We start from the raw sequence: 17,331 nt of genomic DNA, 5'->3' as shown, positions 1-17,331 counted from the left end.
TGCTTTGTTTTGCCATCTAATGAGCCTTTAAGTGCATTAATATGTTCCGCAAACACGACGTCTTGAATCAGTATTCATTGCCGTTGACCCCACTAACACAGCCCCTTGTGTTTTTTTAACACACAAATGGTTGGACACAGCCCCCATCTGACGTCGAAAAGCTGTGGGTGGATGGGGTTTCCAAAGCTGGTCGACCATCCAACAAGCACCTCTGATGGAGTATACGGGTCCCTTGATGACTCTAACGGTAAGAACCTGAGTTGAAATGTCAGTCAAACTTCTTTTTTTATGGGGATTACAAGACACAATACAAAGTGTGCATCCATGGTTCAAGTGGAAACCATTTTACTCCCTGACAACAGTACTTCATTCTTCGATCACTCCGGTGAAGGTCAAGACACTCCTCTCTGGTCACACTTGTACCTGAAGCAAGATGGCCACACCACTCCAACTTTTGCTGAGATGTGGAAAGGTTGCATTTTTTGACCTTTACTCTAGCTTAAAATCAGGTTCCACTGAGATTTGAACTCAGATCACTGGAGTCAAAGTCCAGAGTGCTGACCATTACACCATGGAACCTCTATGCCCTACATTAATACACAGTTTTGGTAGACAGTTTCTTATTTGGCAGCCGCAAGTACGTTATCTGTGCAGGGAATAGGACATTGAAGGCATTCAACGGTACCAATGAGAAAGAAGCTAACAAGACACAGAAACCGTTTCAGGCTAACTTCAAAATGTTCATAAGCTCAGCAGAGGATTTGGGAACTGACAAGTAAAAAAATTGTTTTGAGAGACTTCCAACAAACAATGAATTCAGCAACATATAGGCCAACAGTATTTTGTCAAATGCCTGCTCCTTAACACACAAAGCATTGCTAAGATTTCTTTCACAATATCATGTTACAGTCAACGGAACCAGTGAAAAGCAATTGCTGTCAGAAGTGGGATTCGAACCCACGCCTCCAGTGGAGACTGCGACCTGAACGCAGCGCCTTGGACCGCTCGGCCATCCTGACTGAAAAAACCCTAAGTTTGCTTTGTTTTGCCATCTAATGAGCCTTTAAGTGCATTAATATGTTCCGCAAACACGACGTCTTTAATCAGTATTCATTGCCGTTGACCCCACTAACACAGCCCCTTGTGTTTTTTTTAACACACAAATGGTTGGACACAGCCCCCATCTGACGTCGAAAAGCTGTGGGTGGATGGGGTTTCCAAAGCTGGTCGACCATCCAACAAGCACCTCTGATGGAGTATACGGGTCCCTTGATGACTCTAACGGCAAGAACCTGAGTTGAAATGTCAGTCAAACTTCTTTTTTTATGGCGATTACAAGACACAATACAAAGTGTGCATGCATGGTTCAGTATAAACCATTTTACTCCCTGTCAACAGTACTTCATTCTTAGATCACTCCTCTCTGGTCTCACTTGTACCTGAAGCAAGATTGCCACACCACTCCAACTTTTGCTGAGATGTGGAAAGGTTGCATTTTTTGACCTTTACTCTAGCTTAAAATCAGGTTCCACTGAGATTTGAACTCAGATCACTGGATTCAGAGTCCAGAGTGCTGACCATTACTCAGTACGGAACCAGTGAAAAGCAATTGCTGTCAGAAGTGGGATTCGAACCCACGCCTCCAGTGGAGACTGCGACCTGAACGCAGCGCCTTGGACCGCTCGGCCATCCTGACTGAAAAAACCCTAAATTTGCTTTGTTTTGCCATCTAATGAGCCTTTAAGTGCATTAATATGTTCTGCAAACACGACGTCTTGAATCAGTATTCATTGCCGTTGACCCCACTAACACGCCCCTTGCGAAAGCAGGAAGTGACTGGTGACAGGGATTTGTTTGGCACACGGCTCCTGGAGGAAGCTGTCTTTTTTTTCTCTTTTTCCGGGGTTTTTCTCAATGCCCTGAGAGGTTGTGTTGGTTGGACAAGGAGGGGGGTTTTTAGTACCCCCAGCAGTTTAAACTGTTTGGGGGGAAATCTTTGGTTTGTGTTCCCGGGTGGGTCTTACCTATCCCCCGGGTTGGAGGAAGGGGTGCTTTTTTTCCTGCAAAAATGTCTGACCAACAAAATGAACTGGCATGGAACGGACATCCTAAGATGACAGCTGACGAAGAGGGAGGGATGATGGCGAGTCTAAAAGAACTGGAGAAGAGGGTGAGAGTCGCTGAAGAAAGGAAAATAAACCAGAACTTGACAGTGAGTGTGGAGATAGAAGGAGAGGAAAATATCGGAGCCATGGAGATGATGAAATGTGTGCGGGAGCTGTGCGGAGGGCTGTTGGCGTGCCGTGTCATTGGAGAGAAGAAGTATGAAATGTCAATGAGCCATCCAAGAGGGAAGGAGAGGCTCCTCGATGGATTCAAGATCAGAGGGACCAGGGTCCACGCACGGGAACTCTGCAACGATGAGCTGGTGGTATCCTTCCTGAATATCCCGTTCTACACAGAGGACCGGGAAATCTTGGAGAAGCTGCAGGGCTGGGGAGTGTCGGCGGTGTCCCCGATCCGGAGAAGGATGTGGCCGGGAACGAAGATTGCTGACGGAACAAGGTTCCTGAAAGTCAAGTTTACTAACCAGGTTCAGTCCCTCCCATATTCAACTAAGTTTAGTACTGCCCTAGGTGCTGAGTATTTTAGGGTAATTCATGATAAGCAAGTAAAAGTATGCAGAATGTGTATTCAACCTGGTCACATACTAAGGGACTGTCCGGAGTTCCAGTGCTATAAGTGTGGGGTACAAGGGCATTTTTCCAGAGAGTGTGTGGGAAGGATAAAAAAATGCGGTCTGTGTTTTAATAGTTTGGCGGAGTGTATATGCAACAAAAGCGTTAATGAAGAGGAGGAATCAAATGCTGACCTATCTGGGCCGGAATTGGCAACGGGGGGGGAGAGCGAGAAAGGGAGAGCGAGTAGTGAGAGTGATGATGGTGATTTGGAGGAGGGCAGCAGGGAGGAAATGGCCGTGGAAGAGGCGGAAGGGCCGTCCATAGTGGTGGAAAGGGAGGGCATAGGCAAGGGGCTTGAAATACCGGGTCCAAGCCCAGGTGGAGAAGGGCTAGTGGTGGGAGAGCCTGTCAGCAAAGATGGAGGGATTATTGGGGTCAAAGTGCTCGAAAAAAGGGCGGACCCCCAACCTCCTCGCGATGCGGATGAAGCTGTAAAACCTGGGACCGTATTGGATAATGTGCCCCCGCAGGTACCTCTAGAATCACAAAGCAATATTCCAAATGAGCTCCCCCTGTCTACGGAAGGTTCGGACGTTGATATGTCCACAGCCCAAATCCTTGAAATTAGGAAAAGGGCGAGTGATGGGCAAAGGAAAGGCAAGACGAAAAGAGCAAAGGGAAAAGCAAAACAATTCTTATATTCCTCATAATGTGCACTACGGCTGCTTTCAAGATCGTTTCTCTCAATACGAATGGGCTTCGAAACACGGATAAAGCACTCTCTATTTCAAATGACATTAAAGCAGATATAATATGTCTGCAGGAAACGAGATGGGACAGCAACTGTAAAATACAGGATCTAAAACAGTGGGGAGGGAAGATATACGCAAATCACGGGACCAGTAAATCGTGTGGAGTGGCGGCTGTTTTTAAAGTAAACATTTTCAGCAACATACAAGTTGTGCACAAAGATGAGGAGGGAAGGCATATTATAATTGATTTTTGCTTTCAAAAGAACTGCTACAGACTGATAAATGTTTATGCACCAAATAGTGAGGGTGATAGAAGGGATTTCTTTGCAAAATTGCATGGATGGTGCAATGAAAACACCATCCTCGTGGGTGACTTCAATGTGGCTTTGGGGAAAGAGGATGTCTCGAAAAATAACAAATTTCGGAATGATACAAGCAGACAAGCTTTAAAGAGGGTTATGGAAAGGAATAACTTAATTGATATTTCTAGTTTTTTCAATAAGGGGAAAACCTTGTTTTCAAGACGGCAGACGGTTAAAGGAATCTTGAAGCAGTCAAGAATTGACCTCTGCTTAGTAGCGTCAAATGTAGTGAAACGGATCACGGAATTTAAATATGTTTTTAACCCCTGGAGCGATCACGCATACATGGCGCTGGGGGTGGGAGACTCAAAGCATAAAAAAGGAGGAGGGGTGTGGTGCCTGAACACTAGCATCTTAGAGGACACGGCTCTGAGGGGGAAAATTGGGAACCTGCTAAACAATATGGGAACAGACCTGAACTTTGTAGACGATGTATGTGAATATTGGGAAGATGGGAAAGAAAGAATTAAAAGATTGTGTTTTAAGTACAGCAAAATAAAAAACTGGGAAATAAGGAGAGAAGAAAGGGAAATAAATGAACTTTTACAAAAGGAGGCTCTTATTTGTGAAGAGGACCCAAATCACAGCAGTGGGAATTTTAAAATGTATGAGGAAAAAATTAAGGAAATTGAAAAAAGAAAGTGCAGAGGAGCCATGGTAAGGAGTAGGGCAAAGCAAGTTTTGGAAGGGGAGAGATGTACGGCTTATTTTCTCGGATTGGAAAAAAGGAATCAAAAAAGAACATACATTGAAGAAATTGAAAATCAGAAGGGAGAAGTTGTGGACACACCAGAAGGGGTAATGAGGGAAATACAGTTGTTTTACCAAAAACTTTTTTCAAGGGAGGAAAATCTCATAACCGACGGAAATAAAGAAGTATTGAACAGTATAAAAACAACAATAAATGAAGAGGAAGCAAAATGGTGCGATTTGCCCATCTCGGGGGAAGAAATTGAAATGGCAATGGATGGACTAAATAAAAATAGAAGCCCAGGGGCGGATGGCCTCCCAGTAGAATTTTACTCAGCTTTTAAAAAGCCCTTAATGCCGATCTTAGCGAAGCTTTTTGAGAGCATGGATAAGGAGCATAAAGCTCCGGACTCCTTCGCGGATGGCTTAGTGACAATAATATATAAAAATAAAGGAAGCAAAACACATTTAAAATATTACAGGCCGATCAGTTTACTAAATACGGATTATAAAATATTTACTAAAATACTTGCGAATAGATTAAAAGAGGTCATAGGCAAAGTAATTGGACAAACACAAACATATAGTATACCAGGAAGGGACATAGCGGACACAATACATACCATAAAGGATACTGTGGGGACTATGAACAGGGAAGGAGGAATTCTGCTGGGGGTGGATCTGGAAAAGGCTTTTGACAGGGTTGGTCATACTTTTTTGTGGGAGGTTTTAAAACGTTTTGGATTTGGGGAAAAGTATAGGGAATGGATAAAATTGGTTTACCAAGGCGCAAGGAGTAAAATAAAGTGCAATGGGGGGTTGACGGAGAGCATCCAAATAAATAGATCGGTGAGACAGGGCTGCCCATTGTCGCCACTCTTGTACAGCCTAGTAGCAGAGCCTTTGGCATGCTTAATACTGGGGGATAAAACTATTGAGGGTATAAAAACACCGGGGGGGAAGGAAATAAAAATAGTACAGTACGCTGATGATATAAATATATTTGTCAAGACAACGGAAAGCCTGGGTAAAGCACTGGAATATATAAATAGGTATGAGAGGGCTTCAGGAGCAAGAGTAAATAAAGACAAATCAGAAATAATGAGTTTCAAAATAAGTGACGCACCCAGTGACGCCTGGGGTTTCATTAAGGTAAAAGAGGACAGGAAAATCCTGGGGGTTTACATTGGAAGGGAGGAAAAAAAATCAAGTGACAAGACGTGGAAAGAAGTCCTGGGGAAAATACAAAGAGTTTTTAATCTATGGGCTGCCAGGGGTCTCAACCTGAAGGGAAAGGTAATAGTAACAAATGCCCTAATACTGTCCAAAATTAATCATATTTTGGGGTCCTGCGAGTTGCCACAATGGGCTCTAAATTCGTTAAATAGCGCAATCTCCTCCTTCCTGTGGGGGGGAAGGGGGAATTCGATCGCTCGCAAGACATTAATTGCAAATAAAAGGGAGGGGGGATTAGCTCTGATGGATGTTTGTGCAAAAAGGGACGCACTAAGGATTAAATTGATAGGGAGATACTTGGATTTGACGAGGCAGCTGCCCTGGAAGGATTACCTGACGGGCCTCCTGGCAGAGTACGGTGAGAGAGGCTTGTACAATCTGTGCGCTTTCTCTCGCAGGAATGTCCGGGAGGGTCTGACGGGGTTCTACAGGGAAGTGCTGGAGGCATGGGACAAGATTCTGCCCTACCTCAGACCTGACTGTAAAAATAAAGAGCAGGTGATGAGATTACCTTTTCTTTCAACACCTTTCTTTACCTCGAAAGGTCGTCCCCTGGTGTGTGGAAAGCTGAAGGAAGCGGGTTTAACGTCAATAGGAACAATTTGTAACAAGGATGGGGAATTTGATAGGGCGAAAACTATAGAGGGTCTAAAGAAAGCAAAACTGGTGATTAGGAATACACAATTAAAAGAAATAGGTGGGAAAATTGAGGTTTGTATTAAACAAGAGTGGAGGTCTGTAATGGGGCAAAACTGCACGACGCAGGGCGATGGGGTAGATTTTCTTCTGTGCTTTGAGGGCAAGACAAAAGCAATATCGCAAGTAAAAACGAAAACCCTGTATGACATCCTTATACGGAAAATCAAGAAAAAACCGGCATCTGAGCAGGTCTGGAAAAGGTTGTTCCCAAGCAAACAGATACAGGTCATATGGGCAAATCTGGATTTGCAGCACATCCCCCCAGCAGTTTTTAACACAGATTTTAAAATAAGGCACAGGAGGATTTTTACCAGCATAGTCCTGCATCAAATGCATAAGGATAAGTTTGAGAGGGTTTGTACGGTCTGTGGGGTGGGAGATGAGGATTTTGAGCACTTGGTGCTTTACTGCCCTGCGCTAGCTGAATTCAAAGAATACATAAAAACCCTACTTAACAAGCACTATGGAGCACAGTTAGAAGTAGGCAGTGAATGGGACTGGACCTGGTTATTTGGCTTTCCGAAGAAGATGAAGGAGATGGACTGTTGTGCGATGAACTCGTTACTAGCTTTTGCTAGGCACGTGATCCTACTCAGGAGAAACAGAGCTCTTTTTGAGCGGAAGGGCATGGACCTGGAAGCAGTCTTTAGAAGCTGCGTCAAAGCACACTTTAGGCTGTTGTTTGAATATAAAAAGGATTCCTTCCTCGGGCTTTTTACACCCAATAATACACTATGTAAAGTAACTGAGGAGGATTCTCTGGTTTTTGGCTTTTGAGGGGTTTTTTTTTTTCTCCATGTGTGTGGGGTTGGGGTTTTTTTTTGTCCCATCAACAGGGTTTTTTATGTTTATTATAAATGTCATGAGGAGAATGTATATTTGTATATATGGAAAGAGTGGTCGGTTGGGAGGTTAAGTGGTATTTTTGATAATAAAAAGACAAAAAAAAAAAAAAACACAGCCCCTTGTGTTTTTTTAACACACAAATGGTTGGACACAGCCCCCATCTGACGTCGAAAAGCTGTGGGTGGATGGGGTTTCCAAAGCTGGTCGACCATCCAACAAGCACCTCTGATGGAGTATACGGGTCCCTTGATGACTCTAACGGCAAGAACCTGAGTTGAAATGTCAGTCAAACTTCTTTTTTTATGGGGATTACAAGACACAATACAAAGTGTGCATTTCAAGTGGAAACCATTTTACTCCCTGACAACAGTACTTCATTCTTCGATCACTCCAGTGAAGGTCAAGACACTCCTCTCTGGTCACACTTGTACCTGAAGCAAGATGGCCACACCACTCCAACTTTTGCTGAGATGTGGAAAGGTTGCATTTTTTGACCTTTACTCTAGCTTAAAATCAGGTTCCACTGAGATTTGAACTCAGATCACTGGAGTCAAAGTCCAGAGTGCTGACCATTACACCATGGAACCTCTATGCCCTACATTAATACACAGTTTTGGTAGACAGTTTCTTATTTGGCAGCCGCAAGTACGTTATCTGTGCAGGGAATAGGACATTGAAGGCATTCAACGGTGCCAATGACAAAGAAGCTAACAAGACACAGAAACCGTTTCAGGCTAACTTCAAAATGTTCATAAGCTCAGCAGAGGATTTGGGAACTGACAAGTAAAGAAATTGTTTTGAGAGACTTCCAACAAACAATGAATTCAGCAACATATAGGCCAACAGTATTTTGTCAAATGCCTGCTCCTTAACACACAAAGCATTGCTAAGATTTCTTTCACAATATCATGTTACAGTCAACGGAACCAGTGAAAAGTAATTGCTGTCAGAAGTGGGATTCGAACCCACGCCTACAGTGGAGACTGCGACCTGAACGCAGCGCCTTGGACCGCTCGGCCATCCTGACTGAAAAAACCCAAAATTTGCTTTGTTTTGCCATCTAATGAGCCTTTAAGTGCATTAATATGTTCCGCAAACACGACGTCTTGAATCAGTATTCATTGCCGTTGACCCCACTAACACAGCCCCTTGTGTTTTTTTAACACACAAATGGTTGGAGACAGCCCCCATCTGACGTCGAAAAGCTGTGGGTGGATGGGGTTTCCAAAGCTGGTCGACCATCCAACAAGCACCTCTGATGGAGTATACGGGTCCCTTGATGACTCTAACGGCAAGAACCTGAGTTGAAATGTCAGTCAAACTTCTTTTTTTATGGGGATTACAAGACACAATACAAAGTGTGCATCCATGGTTCAAGTGGAAACCATTTTACTCCCTGACAACAGAACTTCATTCTTAGATCACTCCTCTCTGGTCACACTTGTACCTGAAGCAAGATGGCCACACCACTCCAACTTTTGCTGAGATGTGGAAAGGTTGCATTTTTTGACCTTTACTCTAGCTTAAAATCAGGTTCCACTGAGATTTCAACTCAGATCACTGGAGTCAACGTCCAGAGTGCTGACCATTACACCATGGAACCGCTATGCCCTACATTAATACACAGTTTTGATAGACAGTTTCTTATTTGGCAGCCGCAAGTACGTTATCTGTGCAGGGAATAGGACATTGAAGGCATTCAACGGTACCAATGATAAAGAAGCTAACAAGACACAGAAACCGTTTCAGGCTAACTTCAAAATGTTCATAAGCTCAGCAGAGGATTTGGGAACTGACAAGTAAAGAAATTGTATTGAGAGACTTCCAACAAAGAATGAATTCAGCAACATATAGGCCAACAGTATTTTGTCAAATGCCTGCTTCTTAACACACAAAGCATTGCTAAGATTTATTTCACAATATCATGTTACAGTCAACGGAACCAGTGAAAAGCAACTGCTGTCAGAAGTGGGATTCAAACCCACGCCTCCAGTGGAGACTGCGACCTGAACGCAGCGCCTTGGACCGCTCGGCCATCCTGACTGAAAAAACCCTAAGTTTGCTTTGTTTTGCCATCTAATGAGCCTTTAAGTGCATTAATATGTTCCGCAAACACGACGTCTTGAATCAGTATTCATTGCCGTTGACCCCACTAACACAGCCCCTTGTGTTTTTTTAACACACAAATGGTTGGACACAGCCCCCATCTGACGTCGAAAAGCTGTGGGTGGATGGGGTTTCCAAAGCTGGTCGACCATCCAACAAGCACCTCTGATGGAGTATACGGGTCCCTTGATGACTCTAACGGCAAGAACCTGAGTTGAAATGTCAGTCAAACTTCTTTTTTTATGGGGATTACAAGACACAATACAAATTGTGCATCCATGGTTCAAGTGGAAACCATTTTACTCCCTGACAACAGTACTTCATTCTTAGATCACTCCGGTGAAGGTCAAGACACTCCTCTCTGGTCACACTTGTACCTGAAGCAAGATGGCCACACCACTCCAACTTTTGCTGAGATGTGGAAACGTTGCATTTTTTGACCTTTACTCTAGCTTAAAATCAGGTTCCACTGAGATATGAACTCAGATCACTAGATTCAGAGTCCAGAGTGCTGACCATTACACCATGGAACCTCCATGACCTATAAAGATACACAGTTTTGGTAGACAGTTTCTTATTTGGCATCCGCAAGTACGTTATCTGTGCAGGGAATAGGACATTGAAGGCATTCAACGGTACCAATGACAAATAAGCTAACAAGACACAGAAACCGTTTAAATGAATTCAGCAACATATAGGCCAACAGTATTTTGTCAAATGCCTGCTCCTTAACACACAAAGCATTGCTAAGATTTCTTTCACAATATCATGTTACAGTCAACGGAACCAGTGAAAAGAAAGTGCTGTCAGAAGTGGGATTCGAACCCACGCCTCCAGTGGAGACTGCGACCTGAACGCAGCGCCTTGGACCGCTCGGCCATCCTGACTGAAAAAACCCTAAATTTGCTTTGTTTTGCCATCTAATGAGCCTTTAAGTGCATTAATATGTTCTGCAAACACGACGTCTTGAATCAGTATTCATTGCCGTTGACCCACTAACACAGCCCCTTGTGTTTTTTTAACACACAAATGGTTGGACACAGCCCCCATCTGACGTCGAAAAGCTGTGGGTGGATGGGGTTTCCAAAGCTGGTCGACCATTCAACAAGCACCTCTGATGGAGTATACGGGTCCCTTGATGACTCTAACGGCAAGAACCTGAGTTGAAATGTCAGTCAAACTTCTTTTTTTATGGCGATTACAAGACACAATACAAAGTGTGCATCCATGGTTCAAGTGGAAACCATTTTACTCCCTGACAACAGTACTTCATTCTTCGATCACTCCGGTGAAGGTCAAGACACTCCTCTCTGGTCACACTTGTACCTGAAGCAAGATGGCCACACCACTCCAACTTTTGCTGAGATGTGGAAAGGTTGCATTTTTTTACCTTTACTCTAGCTTAAAATCAGGTTCCACTGAGATTTGAACTCAGATCACTGGATTCAGAGTCCAGAGTGCTGACCATTACACCATGGAACCTCAATGCCTTATATAGATACACAGTTTTGGTAGACAGTTTCTTATTTGACATCCGCCAGTACGTTATCTGTGCAGGTAATAGGACATTGAAGGCATACAACGGTACCAATGACAAAGAAGCTAACAAGACACAGAAACCGTTTCAGGCTAACTTCAAAATGTTCGTAAGCTCAGCAGAGGATTTGGGAACTGACAAGTAAAGAATTTGTTTTGAGAGACTTCCAACAAACAATGAATTCAGCAACATATAGGCCAAGAGTATTTTGTCAAATGCCTGCTCCTTAACTCCTTAACGAAAAGCTGTGGGTGGATGGGGTTTCCAAAGCTGGTCGACCATCCAACAAGCACCTCTGATGGAGTATACGGGTCCCTTGATGACTCTAACGGCAAGAACCTGAGTTGAAATGTCAGTCAAACTTCTTTTTTTATGGCGATTACAAGACACAATACAAAGTGTGCATCCATGGTTCAAGTGGAAACCATTTTACTCCCTGACAACAGTACTTCATTCTTCGATCACTCCTCTCTGGTCTCACTTGTACCTGAAGCAATATGGCCACACCACTCCAACTTTTGCTGAGATGTGGAAGGGTTGCATTTTTTTACCTTTACTCTAGCTTAAAATCAGGTTCCACTGAGATTTGAACTCAGATCACTGGATTCAGAGTCCAGAGTGCTGACCATTACACCATGGAACCTCCATGACCTATAAAGATACACAGTTTTGGTAGACAGTTTCTTATTTGGAATCCGCAAGTACGTTATCTGTGCAGGGAATAGGACATTGAAGGCATTCAACGGTACCAATGACAAAGAAGCTAACAAGACACAGAAACCGTTTAAATGAATTCAGCAACATATAGGCCAACAGTATTTTGTCAAATGCCTGCTCCTTAACACACAAAGCATTGCTAAGATTTCTTTCACAATATCATGTTACAGTCAACGGAACCAGTGAAAAGAAATTGCTGTCAGAAGTGGGATTCGAACCCACGCCTCCAGTGGAGACTGCGACCTGAACGCAGCGCCTTGGACCGCTCGGCCATCCTGACTGAAAAAACCCTAAATTTGCTTTGTTTTGCCATCTAATGAGCCTTTAAGTGCATTAATATGTTCTGCAAACACGACGTCTTGAATCAGTATTCATTGCCGTTGACCCACTAACACAGCCCCTTGTGTTTTTTTAACACACAAATGGTTGGACACAGCCCCCATCTGACGTCGAAAAGCTGTGGGTGGATGGGGTTTCCAAAGCTAGTCGACCATTCAACAAGCACCTCTGATGGAGTATACGGGTCCCTTGATGACTCTAACGGGAAGAACCTGAGTTGAAATGTCAGTCAAACTTCTTTTTTTATGGCGATTACAAGACACAATACAAAGTGTGCATCCATGGTTCAAGTGGAAACCATTTTACTCCCTGACAACAGTACTTCATTCTTCGATCACTCCTCTCTGGTCTCACTTGTACCTGAAGCAATATGGCCACACCACTCCAACTTTTGCTGAGATGTGGAAAGGTTGCATTTTTTGACCTTTACTCTAGCTTAAAATCAGGTTCCACTGAGATTTGAACTCAGATCACTGGATTCAGAGTCCAGAGTGCTGACCATTACACCATGGAACCTCCATGACCTATAAAGATACACAGTTTTGGTAGACAGTTTCTTATTTGGCATCCGCAAGTACGTTATCTGTGCAGGGAATAGGACATTGAAGGCATTCAACGGTACCAATGACAAAGAAGCTAACAAGACACAGAAACCGTTTAAATGAATTCAGCAACATATAGGCCAACAGTATTTTGTCAAATGCCTGCTCCTTAACACACAAAGCATTGCTAAGATTTATTTCACAATATCATGTTACAGTCAACGGAACCAGTGAAAAGCAATTGCTGTCAGAAGTGGGATTCGAACCCACGCCTCCAGTGGAGACTGCCACCTGAACGCAGCGCCTTGGACCGCTCGCCATTCTGACTGAAAAAACCCTAAGTTTGCTTTGTTTTGCCATCTAATGAGCCTTTAAGTGCATTAATATGTTCCGCAAACACAACGTCTTGAATCAGTATTCATTGCCGTTGACCCCACTAACACAGCCCCTTGTGTTTTTTTAACACACAAATGGTTGGACACAGCCCCCATCTGACGTCGAAAAGCTGTGGGTGGATGGGGTTTCCAAAGCTGGTCGACCATCCAACAAGCACCTCTGATGGAGTATACGGGTCCCTTGATGACTCTAACGGCAAGAACCTGAGTTGAAATGTCAGTCAAACTTCTTTTTTTATGGCGATTACAAGACACAATACAAAGTGTGCATGCATGGTTCAGTATAAACCATTTTACTCCCTGACAACAGTACTTCATTCTTAGATCACTCCTATCTGGTCTCACTTGTACCTGAAGCAAGATGGCCACACCACTCCAACTTTTGCTGAGATGTGGAAAGGTTACATTTTTTTACCTTTACTCTAGCTTAAAATCAGGTTCCACTGAGATTTGAACTCAGATCACTGGATTCAGAGTCCAGAGTGCTGACCATTACTCAGTACGGAACCAGTGAAAAGCAATTGCTGTCAGAAGTGGGATTCGAACCCACGCCTCCAGTGGAGACTGCGACCTGAACGCAGCGCCTTGGACCGCTCGGCCATCCTGACTGAAAAAACCCTAAGTTTGCTTTGTTTTGCCATCTAATGAGCCTTTAAGTGCATTAATATGTTCCGCAAACACGACGTCTTGAATCAGTATTCATTGCCGTTGACCCCACTAACACAGCCCCTTGTGTTTTTTTAACACACAAATGGTTGGACACAGCCCCCATCTGACGTCGAAAAGCTGTGGGTGGATGGGGTTTCCAAAGCTGGTCGACCATCCAACAAGCACCTCTGATGGAGTATACGGGTCCCTTGATGACTCTAACGGCAAGAACCTGAGTTGAAATGTCAGTCAAACTTCTTTTTTTATGGGGATTACAAGACACAATACAAAGTGTGCATCCATGGTTCAAGTGGAAACCATTTTACTCCCTGACAACAGTACTTCATTCTTAGATCACTCCTCTCTGGTCTCACTTGTACCTGAAGCAAGATGGCCACACCACTCCAACTTTTGCTGAGATGTGGAAAGGTTGCATTTTTTTACCTTTACTCTAGCTTAAAATCAGGTTCCACTGAGATTTGAACTCAGATCACTGCAGTCAAAGTCCAGAGTGCTGACCATTACACCATGGAACCGCTATGCCCTACATTAATACACAGTTTTGGTAGACAGTTTCTTATTTGGCATCCGCAAGTACGTTATCTGTGCAGGGAATAGGACATTGAAGGCATTCAACGGTACCAATGATAAAGAAGCTAACAAGACACAGAAACCGTTTCAGGCTAACTTCAAAATGTTCATAAGCTCAGCAGAGGATTTGGGAACTGACAAGTAAAGAAATTGTATTGAGAGACTTCCAACAAAGAATGAATTCAGCAACATATAGGCCAACAGTATTTTGTCAAATGCCTGCTCCTTAACACACAAAGCATTGCTAAGATTTCTTTCACAATATCATGTTACAGTCAACGGAACCAGTGAAAAGAAATTGCTGTCAGAAGTGGGATTCGAACCCACGCCTCCAGTGGAGACTGCGACCTGAACGCAGCGCCTTGGACCGCTCGGCCATCCTGACTGAAAAAACCCTAAGTTTGCTTTGTTTTGCCATCTAATGAGCCTTTAAGTGCATTAATATGTTCCGCAAACACGACGTCTTGAATCAGTATTCATTGCCGTTGACCCCACTAACACAGCCCCTTGTGTTTTTTTAACACACAAATGGTTGGACACAGCCCCCATCTGACGTCGAAAAGCTGTGGGTGGATGGGGTTTCCAAAGCTGGTCGACCATCCAACAAGCACCTCTGATGGAGTATACGGGTCCCTTGATGACTCTAACGGCAAGAACCTGAGTTGAAATGTCAGTCAAACTTCTTTTTTTATGGCGATTACAAGACACAATACAAAGTGTGCATGCATGGTTCAGTATAAACCATTTTACTCCCTGACAACAGTACTTCATTCTTAGATCACTCCTATCTGGTCTCACTTGTACCTGAAGCAAGATGGCCACACCACTCCAACTTTTGCTGAGATGTGGAAAGGTTACATTTTTTGACCTTTACTCTAGCTTAAAATCAGGTTCCACTGAGATTTGAACTCAGATCACTGGATTCAGAGTCCAGAGTGCTGACCATTACTCAGTACGGAACCAGTGAAAAGCAATTGCTGTCAGAAGTGGGATTCGAACCCACGCCTCCAGTGGAGACTGCGACCTGAACGCAGCGCCTTGGACCGCTCGGCCATCCTGACTGAAAAAACCCTAAGTTTGCTTTGTTTTGCCATCTAATGAGCCTTTAAGTGCATTAATATGTTCCGCAAACACGACGTCTTGAATCAGTATTCATTGCCGTTGACCCCACTAACACAGCCCCTTGTGTTTTTTTAACACACAAATGGTTGGACACAGCCCCCATCTGACGTCGAAAAGCTGTGGGTGGATGGGGTTTCCAAAGCTGGTCGACCATCCAACAAGCACCTCTGATGGAGTATACGGGTCCCTTGATGACTCTAACGGCAAGAACCTGAGTTGAAATGTCAGTCAAACTTCTTTTTTTATGGGGATTACAAGACACAATACAAAGTGTGCATCCATGGTTCAAGTGGAAACCATTTTACTCCCTGACAACAGTACTTCATTCTTAGATCACTCCTCTCTGGTCTCACTTGTACCTGAAGCAAGATGGCCACACCACTCCAACTTTTGCTGAGATGTGGAAAGGTTGCATTTTTTGACCTTTACTCTAGCTTAAAATCAGGTTCCACTGAGATTTGAACTCAGATCACTGGAGTCAAATTCCAGAGTGCTGACCATTACACCATGGAACCGCTATGCCCTACATTAATACACAGTTTTGGTAGACAGTTTCTTATTTGGCATCCGCAAGTACGTTATCTGTGCAGGGAATAGGACATTGAAGGCATTCAACGGTACCAATGATAAAGAAGCTAACAAGACACAGAAACCGTTTCAGGCTAACTTCAAAATGTTCATAAGCTCAGCAGAGGATTTGGGAACTGACAAGTAAAGAAATTGTATTGAGAGACTTCCAACAAAGAATGAATTCAGCAACATATAGGCCAACAGTATTTTGTCAAATGCCTGCTCCTTAACACACAAAGCATTGCTAAGATTTCTTTCACAATATCATGTTACAGTCAACGGAACCAGTGAAAAGAAATTGCTGTCAGAAGTGGGATTCGAACCCACGCCTCCAGTGGAGACTGCGACCTGAACGCAGCGCCTTGGACCGCTCGGCCATCCTGACTGAAAAAACCCTAAGTTTGCTTTGTTTTGCCATCTAATGAGCCTTTAAGTGCATTAATATGTTCCGCAAACACGACGTCTTGAATCAGTATTCATTGCCGTTGACCCCACTAACACAGCCCCTTGTGTTTTTTTAACACACAAATGGTTGGACACAGCCCCCATCTGACGTCGAAAAGCTGTGGGTGGATGGGGTTTCCAAAGCTGGTCGACCATCCAACAAGCACCTCTGATGGAGTATACGGGTCCCTTGATGACTCTAACGGCAAGAACCTGAGTTGAAATGTCAGTCAAACTTCTTTTTTTATGGCGATTACAAGACACAATACAAAGTGTGCATGCATGGTTCAGTATAAACCATTTTACTCCCTGACAACAGTACTTCATTCTTAGATCACTCCTATCTGGTCTCACTTGTACCTGAAGCAAGATGGCCACACCACTCCAACTTTTGCTGAGATGTGGAAAGGTTACATTTTTTGACCTTTACTCTAGCTTAAAATCAGGTTCCACTGAGATTTGAACTCAGATCACTGGATTCAGAGTCCAGAGTGCTGACCATTACTCAGTATGGAACCAGTGAAAAGCAATTGCTGTCAGAAGTGGGATTCGAACCCACGCCTCCAGTGGAGACTGCGACCTGAACGCAGCGCCTTGGACCGCTCGGCCATCCTGACTGAAAAAACCCTAAGTTTGCTTTGTTTTGCCATCTAATGAGCCTTTAAGTGCATTAATATGTTCCGCAAACACGACGTCTTGAATCAGTATTCATTGCCGTTGACCCCACTAACACAGCCCCTTGTGTTTTTTTAACACACAAATGGTTGGACACAGCCCCCATCTGACGTCGAAAAGCTGTGGGTGGATGGGGTTTCCAAAGCTGGTCGACCATCCAACAAGCACCTCTGATGGAGTATACGGGTCCCTTGATGACTCTAACGGCAAGAACCTGAGTTGAAATGTCAGTCAAACTTCTTTTTTTATGGGGATTACAAGACACAATACAAAGTGTGCATCCATGGTTCAAGTGGAAACCATTTTACTCCCTGACAACAGTACTTCATTCTTAGATCACTCCTCTCTGGTCTCACTTGTACCTGAAGCAAGATGGCCA

Source organism: Melanostigma gelatinosum (assembly GCF_949748355.1).
Source record: "Melanostigma gelatinosum genome assembly, chromosome: 6".
Classification (NCBI taxonomy): domain Eukaryota; kingdom Metazoa; phylum Chordata; class Actinopteri; order Perciformes; family Zoarcidae; genus Melanostigma; species Melanostigma gelatinosum.
This window is presented reverse-complemented; position numbering follows the sequence as displayed.